General features: G+C 42.6%; 1 long non-coding RNA gene across 1 annotated transcript in view; it reads left to right on the top strand.

Moving 5' to 3' along the window:
- The window catches only part of LOC118690544 (uncharacterized), a 48624-nt gene that overhangs the window by 5530 nt on the left and 32761 nt on the right, over positions 1-10333 (top strand). The window contains exon 4 of the long non-coding RNA XR_008508589.1: positions 5265-5312. This is a non-coding gene — a long non-coding RNA (uncharacterized LOC118690544). The remainder of the gene's footprint in view (positions 1-5264; positions 5313-10333) is intronic.

The following is a 10333-nucleotide window of genomic DNA, read 5'->3' as shown; positions in this document are numbered from 1 at the left end:
ACCCCCCCGCCCCCCCCTTCCAAAATCCCCCCTTGCAGAGGAGGGTCGTGAAGGTGTGCAGAAAGCACAGGAGACAAATCCAAGCTTTTTGTCCTTTCTTCATTTTTCCAAATGCTCCTTTTTAAAATTTTTTTTGTAAAGCTGAACGGGTCATGGCGGGGAAAGCCTAAAGAGGGGGGGCACCCCTGCCAGACCCCCCCAACCCCCCCCGTTTATTCTTGAGATCTCTGGATGAAAGGCTGACCCAGTAATTCAGTTTGATGATAACCATTTTCATGCTTGAAAACAATCTGCCAAATTAAACCTAAATGGAAAGAGCAGTGGGAAAGGTAGTGAGAGCAGGGCGTTTTGAAATCCCCCCCACCTCTCCGAAAGGGATTATTTGGCCAAAGGAGGAGGGAAAGGCAATTAAATAGACTAAAGATGATTTAAATCCCAACCAAAAATAATTCCAGGGAGAAGTTTGCCCCCTCCGGTGTTGCCCAGCCCTGGATTTGAAAACTTTGGCCCAACTTGTGGCAATAGCTACAACTTTGCTCCGCAGGGGTCAGAGGTGAGGGCTATTTTAACCCTAAAAGCCTGCGAGTGACCAAGGTTGCGGCTGGGCTCGCAGCACTAATAGCCATAATTACCTCCTCCCCTTCCAGGGACATTCCTCGCAGCAGCAGTGTTAGACGCCGAATTGAAGAAAATCCTGGAGTTGAACATATCTTCGGGGGTAAATAACAGCAATATGAAGGAATTTCAGAGCTCTCCCTTTCGCTTGGGGGGATTGAAGCTTTTTTCCTTTTTTTTTTTTTTCCCTCCCCTCTTTTTTTCCCTTTTTCTTCCTTCCCCCCCCCTCCCCCCCCGCCTTGCCAGCATTCCCAAGGCGCTGGGTCTTTGTCTTAGAAGGAATGGAGTGTCTGAATGGTGTGAAAGGGACAGAGAGGGTTGCTTCAAATCGATTTTACTTGTCCTCTCTGTCTTTTCGGATCAACGCCCTTCAATGGACACATAGGTGCTCTTTCAACCAAAAACTTGTGCAACATTTTCTGCCTGTATTGGTGCTAAATACAATAAATGCTGGGCAGATTTTTTTTTTTCTTTCTTTCCAAAGCAGAAAGCACCCTAATTAAATTGTTTTATATGGACAGTCAAGACAGACCAATTAAGTATGCATTAGTATAAAGATATATTCGAGAGATAAGCGCTCTATAGGAGCCCTGTCTAGGCAAGGTGTGGAAAGTGTCCTCTCGAAGAGAGGCTGTGAGCAGGGTTTCATATGGATTTTTCCCCTCCATTGCCTCCTATACTCGAGTAACGGGCTGAATAAGTTAGAGAAAAGCCATTAGTGAAAGTGGTTTCTAAACAAAGTTAACAGGTGGATGTAGCTGGTTTTACATTTGAATAACAGTCGCACATCTGTAATACACAGCCCTGGATTTATGCAGCGCCTGTGCAGGCAATGTCCATTTGCAGAGATAAACGCCTCCGACCTAGAGCTGAGGTGCAAACGCACACGCACGGGGATAAAATAAATATCTGGGCACCTCTGTGGGCTGCAGGGCATGGTGTGAGTGAGCACACAGAGGCGATGCAGAGATCACTGGGTGGCCATTGTGTGGAGGCGCCCAGCCTGCATCAGACAGGCACCCACGCAGCAGGCACTGCTGCCTCGGACATCTCGGCGGGCACAGCACACTCCTGGGGTGATTGCAAGGGGAGGCATTGGCTTTCCTAGGAGCGAAAGAGCAGATCAGGATAAAGCACACGCACACACACACGCGAACTTCTCCTGCTGCCCATTTTATCACTCTGGGAAAGCTCTCGTTATGGTTAACCACAGGAAACGGGCTTTAAAGCTCTTCTCCATTTCCATTATTATTATTATTATTATTTTCCTTCACTGCAGCTTTTCCATGTCGTTCAAAAAAACAACCACCCCAAACCAAAAAACCCCAGGCAAACAAACAAACAAACCAACCACTGAGCCCCCAGCAGCCCTGCCTCAGCCTGCTCCTGGGGCAGGCAGAGCCGCGGGATGCGATGAGGAGGAGGAGGGAGGCGGGCTGGAAGTTGCTGGGGCACCCTCCATCCCTGGGCACACCGTTGGCACGGGCTGAGGCTGAGCTGTGCCCGAGGGTGCTGCAGGGTGGCTGCGAGCAGGGAATCGCCCTCTCGGTGCCGTGACACCGCAGCGCAGAGAGCGGCCGGGGTTTTCCTGCAGGGGAACAGGGGGAACAGGGGTGCAGGGGTGCAGAGCAGCGCTCTGCCCGCTCTGATCCCCGTTTTCCAGCAGCGCCCTGTGTGTGTCAGCCCATGCCAGGGATGTGGGAGACGGGGATGAATAAGCCATTCCTCGCTTAGGTGCTTTAATGGCACGGTAAACAGGTTAGAAACAGGCGGTTTTAAAGACTCGGTTTTTCTTTATTGGTCACCTTCGAGGATAAATCATAACAGACAGTATGGGGGGCAAAGAATTCATCTAAAGGAGATCTCAGCAAGTCACTACCCGGACAATAGTCCACCTCCTGTTGGGTTGCGTATTGATCAGGAGAGGAGCTGAGGATGTCGCCACACTAAATATTTACTGATCACACACAAATAGCCGCGACTTGAACGATTTTCTCCTGTGAGGAGAGCAGAGAGAGAAGGGTAAATCATTTTATTAGTGTGTATAAAGCAAAGAGCACACTCTGGCTTGGAGTGTTTTAAAATGTGTCTTCAGCTGGATGAAAAGAGTTAGGGAAATCGATATGGAGTGATTAGACGAACCAGTCGTGTCAAAGAGAGAGGCTGTGAATTTCATGGATTTGGTTATACCGGGAGGGGGAAAATATACCGAGAGATTAAAGGGAGGAACCCATTGTAGCAGAGCCAATGAAAAAATAATATCTAATCAGAGCCGGCAAAGGTAGGGACGGGATAAGAACCACATTTCTAAAGAATCGCATCAGCTGGAGAGGGATCAGGGACACAGATGAAAGAGGCAAACGGGGGGAGAGCTGGAGAGTAGGAGCCTAGAAATGCTACAGAGCAAATCCAGGAGAGGCAGAGAAAAGTCGCCTCTGTGGAGCAAAGCTGAGATACCACGAAAATGGGGACAAAAGGCTCAGGAGCGAGGGAGAAGGGCTGGAGTGATCGGGCGCCTGCCTTGGAGGTGAAGTTGAGGGGTGCCCAGCCCGTGTACCCACCAGGCAGAGAGGGCTCTGACAGCACATCCAGCTCCCATCCGAGGGGTTTAAATCCTTCTCCTACAAGTTTGTCCTCCCCTCTCCTTCCCGCCCCCCTCCCTCCCCACAAGCAAATGTGGTGAGTAAAATGGATTTTAGCGTTTAACCACCTCATTTTATCCACGTAATGACAAGGCTCGTAATATGTAATCTACAGATTACTGCCATTCGAGGGTGACCACAAGTGGCACAGAAAAAAAATTTAAAAAAATAAAAAATTCAGCATTTCTGCAAATGACAAAATGGCTAAAACCAGCCCTTGCTTTAAGTATTGAAGTTGGGGAGTTGCTGCTGCAGGATTTTATCGGTTGTAGGGAGCAATTTAGCCGTGGCTCAGGTACAGCCCTGGGGTGTCTCGGCGGATTAAAGAAAACTTTGCTGGAGACAAGCAAATATCTGAGTGCCAAAGGGCAGAAAGCTGGGACTAGGGCAGGGCTCTGCCATGCGACATTGAAATACGTTCTGGGGGGATGCTCGGGATTATGAATATTATTTTTTTGCCTCGAATCCGTGATGTTTGGCCCGTGTTCACATGCTACCTTCTCTCCGCGTATTTTTCTTCAGCAGAAAATAGGATGCGACTGCAGAGAACTAAGTCAAAGCAGCGAGAGAAAGTTTGTACCGCACTTTAAATGATGCTGATTGCTGGGAGGGAGGAAAGGCATCACAAGCTAGGAACCGAGGAGTAAAACTGATGTGAAAACAGCTTTTCACTTCTCCTCCAAGTGCTAATTTTGCTACTGTAAACAAACACTGAAGTTAGAAACAGCTGCAAATAGCCTGCCGGGCACCCAGGGCTCAGGGACCGGAGGGGGTTGACTTTTGTTCATCTCCCGGGCTGAATTTTCCCCCAGCTTTGCTTTATTTTAACCCCGAAATCAGGGGCTGATGCTGATTTCAGCTGTGGAGAAGGGACAGAAAGTTAGGCACACTAAGAGCGTTTCAGGCGAGCCTATGGAGCGCAGGCAGCTCGGCTGGATCTCTAATGCAACAGGAAACCTCGGGACAGACCCAGCCTAATTAACAGTTTTCCATAGCTGAAGCGATTTTTAAGAATCCCAGTGGATTAGCCCAATATGTTCAGGTGTGAGGCTACGAGGGCCTATAACTCCTTTCACTATAATCTTATAACCTCCTTACCTAATTCCTTAGATTGCAGATAGGAAGAGTCTGACCCTGGAGGTCGTAAAGAGCTGGGTTTCATTAACCCTTCCCTGCCCGGCGCCGCTCCAAGGTTAACTGCGCGGGGCTGTGTGCTCGGGGGAGCGAGGGAGGGCGGCCAGGAGAAAGGGATTTGCAAGAGGGGTCGATCCGCCGGGAGGGCAAAGCTTAAAATGATTTCTGCTCCCTTCATTCCCTCCCTTCAGCCAAAGGAAATATGGAAATAGGGAACTTTTGTCTTTCCTATGCATCCGGAGATGTATAAATGTACGGATGTTTGTGAGGCAATTCATCCCCTTCACGCCATTTCAATATTGTTTAATATTTTGAATTATTTTTTTCCCTAAACGTGGAGGAAATGAAACATTCTAGAACCATCAGCAAAAGGCAAACCAATCTCCATCTTTAGGACCAGCACCAATCTCTTGAGCTTCTTGTCCACAGTAGAGCTGTAATCTTTAAAGAAAAAAAAATCAAGAGAAGCTTCTCAGACTGTATTTGCCTGGGAACACACCTGGTTTATATTTTAATAGGTAGTTACATTGTATTGATTCAGGGTACATCATTGATGTTGAAAGTTAATAACTCTCAAATTATATCTATCTGCCTACATACATAATTGCATACACAGTGTAACACTGGAGGAATTTGCATTTTGCAGCACATTCTTTGTTCTTAAATCTTTTAACACACTGAGTTGTTCCTTTGAAGAAAATGTTATTGAACCACATGTTTAAGGAAAAGATGCTTCTAAACTATATGTTTAAGCAATGAAATTGTTGAGTGAAATACAGATTTCTTTGTATCTCACACAAACCTTGCCACACGCCAATCTTAACCTACACATCGAACTGCCTTTTTTCCTTTTTTTTTTTTTTTTCCTCCCAGTTAGAAGGCAGAAATATGTGAACTGCTGAGAGAGGTGGGTACTTTTTGGTAAGTATGTTTAGATATGATCTTCAGATACATTTATTGTACTTTCAAATTCTTGGGATGCTAATTGAGCTAGCAAACAATATCCCAGCTGAATGTCTCAGCTTCTTCCCTATTTAACAGGCTTTAATGTAGAAGTATATTGTAGCCATCCTTCTACTAAACAATGTAGCTGAGGAGTCAGCAAAAAATGAAAAAAACATGTTAAAACCAAATTATAATTGCTGCCTTATATCTGACTCTTCTTCCTTTTCGCAGTCCTAATGAACTCTTTAAAGTTTTATTTATTTATTTTTTTATTTCTGAGTGACAGATCAAAAATAATTAGCAGAATCACAAGCAGCCGGGAAGCTTGAAATAATGTGTCTAAATATTTCATATTGCTACTTATAATACCAGCCCTTCAGCTGTAAAAAGGAACCATTCCCTATTTATTCTGTGGTGGTTTATAAATACAGAAGGATAGATTCTTTTTTTTTTTCCCAGGGCCTGTCTCAACGATGCCATAAATAGAGATTGAGCTATCAGGAGGGAAAAAAAAAAAAAAAAAAGAGAAAGAATAAAATAAAAGCAAAACCCTGGACAGGAATAGAGACAGACAGATAAATGTATAACTGCATCTGAACAATGTTACATAGCACATTAGGAGTTGGTAAAAAAAAAATAAATCTATCGCATATTTATAACCTCATAATTAAAATACATTCTTATCTCTCTCCTCTGAAAGGTTGCAGCTTTCTTGGAAGTATTTTGAGTGCATATTTTAAACTCCATGTCTCGAACTGAATTAAGATGAGCTGTTTTGCCCAAGAGTAAAACCTTTGTTTACAATTTAATATTTAACTTTCAGCTGCCTACCCATAGCCATATAATTTTCTTTAGATTTCACCTCCTTACATTTGCAGGCTCTATTTAAAATGATGTTAGCTCATATAAAATCCTAATTTTTTAACATAAGAAATGAGTTGATTTAATCCAAAACAACCCCCCTGGTCTGATTGAGGTAAATTGGATGAGAATCTTTCACCTTCAAAGGGTTAAAGCTAAACCGAAAACTTTAAAGCAAAGAGATACCAGCAAACAGTGAAAAATGGTACATCTGCTCTCTCTTGACAAGCTTGCATTATATCACATGTAAGGAAGCCCAAATTTTTGAATCTAAGACCAGTTTTAGTTTTTAATAGGAAATAATTACATGGAACTTTATTTCCAGAGAGAATGTCCCTTCCAGCTACAGTGTTTTGCTTTGATCTAAGTATTAGCTGGTAATAAAATAACCATATTTTGGATCCTAAGCATATTGATGCTTAGAGGAATGTTATGCTTTCAATCAAATTTTAACTTTAGATTATCCGAAGGTATTCATTCTTCTTTTGTCAGAAACCAATTTGCTCTCTTACTCCTACAGCTACTCACATGTGGTTTGGTACACTTTGTTATTTTATAGTGGAATTTGCACTATTGAGGTGGAAAACTTTTAGGTGGAATGAGATCATGTTCCAGCCTGGCAAGTTGGGCTGTTTCTCATACAGGTCCCCAGCCCAGCCCTTCTTTACACTTGTTGTGCACCACCATCGCTCTCCTCCGAGGGCGACCACCGCGACAGGATTTTTTTTTAAATATTCAGATTTTTTTATTTATTAATTTATTTTTTTTTAAACCTGGAGAATCAATCATTTGGACCCATCCTGAACAATTAACCTCCCCTTTATATTAGAGCCCCAAGTGCAGTACTTCATAAAGACATGAAAAGGACATCCCAGTCAGCAGGACCCGAGCCCAGGCTTGTCACAGAGTATAAAAGGAGAGAGAAGGGGAGTTTTTATCTCTTTGCCCCGCCAATTCTTAATAGTTCTAACTTTCAGTGTGACAATAAAACAGTTTTGATAACATAGCTCATGGGTTTCTCTGCCACATAAAGTTTTCTTAATAATAAAAAAGAAGAAACTTTATCCCTGCTAAATTAAAATAGGGCAGATGTTGGATATGGTTCATATTAGCCAGCCTTTCACCCCTTTGCCCCTGGCACTAAAGTTCTGACTTTTTCTTTCTACTATGTCTGTTTCTAACTGAAAGGTATTATTCCTGCCCTGGCTCTCTTCTTCTATTTATTTTTTCAGTGTCTAAAATTAAACCTATTCATTTAGTAATATACATTCTATTTCACATTGCTAAACCTGGCCAGAGAGGGGAAACGCTTTCCAAAAAAGTGATGCACCACTGACCTTAAAAGAAAACATGAGGCAGGGAAAGCTGTTCTTAAAAGGTTTATTTCTAGAGAATTTTGTAGCTCTGTTGACATTATAGGGATAATGGCTGTATTGCAATGGGCTTTCAAGGCCCAAGAGGTTTATGTTTTCCTCTGACCGTAAGTCTAATAAAATTTTAAAGGTGCACAAAGTCTCATCACTTTAGATATTTAAAACTAGTTTGAAAAATCTGTTGGGAAACATAAATTATGGTGGATAGCCCCGCTGAGAAAGCAAGGGATAGACAAAAAAATACCCTGAGTCCAAACCCAAATAAACCCCCCCAGTTTTTTTCATGCTAGCTCTATGAAAATCCTGGCTATTAAACTCCCAAGGATAGTACAGCTATTTTCTGCAGGGCTCTGCAGATAGAATTTATTGTCCATTTGGAATGATCAAGTTTAGGCTAATAAAAGGCCCTCTGTAAGCAGAAATGCCCAAGTTGATGTTTGGCAGAGTTTTCAATCGTGGAGTTTATACAGGACGGGGGCTCTGCACTATTTGAAATAACTCCTATCCCAGCAGCTGAAGATGATCTGACACACAAGCAAACCTTAGCAGGCAGTGACTGAGGGTTAATCGGCACTGCTTTCTGAGCTGGATGCTTGAAAGCAGGAAAAAGTGAAAGCTGCTTTCTCCAGCCCTTCCCTATGCTAAGGTGCTGCTAACTTTTATGATTTTTTCCCCCCTTCCTCTTTTACTATCTGTCTTTGTGCCTGAGGGCCAGTGAAAGAACACTGCAGATTCTAGATTGCTTTCAGAGTTTCCCTTTGCTGATGATGGATTACCATGTCAATTTAAACGGCATAGGATTAATTTGTTTCAATGATTTCTCTTTAGGCTGAATGCCAGTCTTTTTTTCTATCTCTCTCCTTGCTCTTCAGAAAAAATAATAACAACAATAATAATAATAAATCCTTAACCCCCCCCCCAAACACTTTTGAGATCCCATGTTAAAAAGACAATAATAGAAATAGACAAGTTAGGTGTAATGTTGCAACACAGTTGTAGGTTTGAGTGTTTTTATCTCGTTCTAAGGGGCTGCAGCATACAGTCAGTCACATTAAAATGAAATTGGATCCAACGTTTATTCAATAAATACTTGTCTTGTAGGTAATCCAGAACAGAGTGCTTTTGACACATAAGGACTTAATTTGTCTTGGATAACAAGTTATTAATATGGCACATTTAAACTTGCCACCTACAATAAGGTCATTTAGATCTATAATACGACTCACGAGAGAACTTCATAAAGCCAGAAACAAAGTTTGAGACTGCCTCTGAGGCGCGGAGCAGACGCACGGCTCACGGTTTGCTCTTTTCAGAAGAAAGTTCAGAGCAAGTAGGAGCCACCCAAACCCAAATGGTGTGCATCTGCTCCTCTTTGAAAGGCAAAACGTAAATGGAGTTAGGAGGGGAGAGGGAAAAAAAAAAAAAAAGAGGAACCCAAACACACATTTTTGAATGAGTAAGCTTTAAAGCTGTGCTGCGTCTGCTCGCAAACTCATCGCAGCTTTGAAAGTGAAAAAACAACATTTGGTTCAGAGTGGAAATTCGCCTGCATTTGCACCCTACCTCTTCCATGTGCTTCGCAATTTACTCGCTTTTAATAATAAGTGAGGAAGTTGGAACATAATCCACCCATAAATGTTATTGCTGTAATTTGACTGCTCTGTGTTTGTTCATGCATTAGTTGTATATGTAAAGCGAAGTGGGGATGGATGGTGGGGATCCCCATGCAGCACGAACAAACAGAGCTCTTTGGGATTTCAACACCCAAACATCCTGCAATTGTTTTCAGTTCTAGTTTCAGACCTGTCCTAACCCTGTGGTGCATCAGGAGGGGAATATTGTGGGAATGCTGCTTGGGACATGTTTGGTGACTGGCAATTCGGTCTCCATGCTGTGTCCCTGAGCTTGTTATTCTGCTTTTCTGTACTGAGCTCTTGGTTGCTCTTGCCCTGGCAGATTCTGTCTCTTTAAGTAACTAAATCTCATTTTTAAGCTATTCCTGGGAAAAGGATGTTACACATGAGTAGAAAAATGCAGGCAAGAAAGGCTAATTGAATGAAAAGAGAGAATTAGGTTAAAAATAGAGTACAATCTAGTATCACATTTTCACTAGTGTAACCTGAAATGAAGGTGTCTCCAAGTCCCCAGTGATGCCAGAGTGTTTAGATGTTGGGCACAGATGGAGACACCTATTGAAATGTGTCTGAAGAAGATTAATAGGACTTGTCAGTGTTGGGAAAGCACTGCTTTGCTGTAAATTTCTACTAGCACAAGATGAATTACCGATGAATGCTCAGTTATCAACCCCATCACTATCATTGGACACTAAATCAAATTGAGCAGTTATCTGCAATCAGAAAATTTCTTTTAAAAGTAGGCATACACCTTTAGGCTTAAACTCTTTAATAAGACAATATCCTCGATGGTATGTGTGTGTTCACAAAGAGATATGATTAAAAGTTTCTGTACAAAAAGCCTCTGCTCAGAAATGAACTCCAAGTTCAGTGTGAAATCAGGGCTGTCAAACAATAGAAGATACTCAGAAAATGCAGGTTATATAATACAGAGTTCTGATGGGGGTCTGATCCAAAATGGATTTTCATGTGTGTCATTAGATTTTGGATCCATCCCTGTTTATGAGAGGTTTTTTACAATCTCTGCTCTCCCCTTATTTATGGTCATGATAAACACACCCCTTCTCTCTACCTTAAAGACTGAGCATCCAAATCATACATTAATGCAAAACAGCCATCATGACTCAGG

Source organism: Molothrus ater, chromosome 13 (assembly GCF_012460135.2).
Source record: "Molothrus ater isolate BHLD 08-10-18 breed brown headed cowbird chromosome 13, BPBGC_Mater_1.1, whole genome shotgun sequence".
Taxonomy (NCBI): Eukaryota; Metazoa; Chordata; class Aves; order Passeriformes; family Icteridae; genus Molothrus; species Molothrus ater.
Note: the sequence above shows the minus strand (reverse complement) of the source record. Positions and strands in the feature narration are given on the sequence as shown.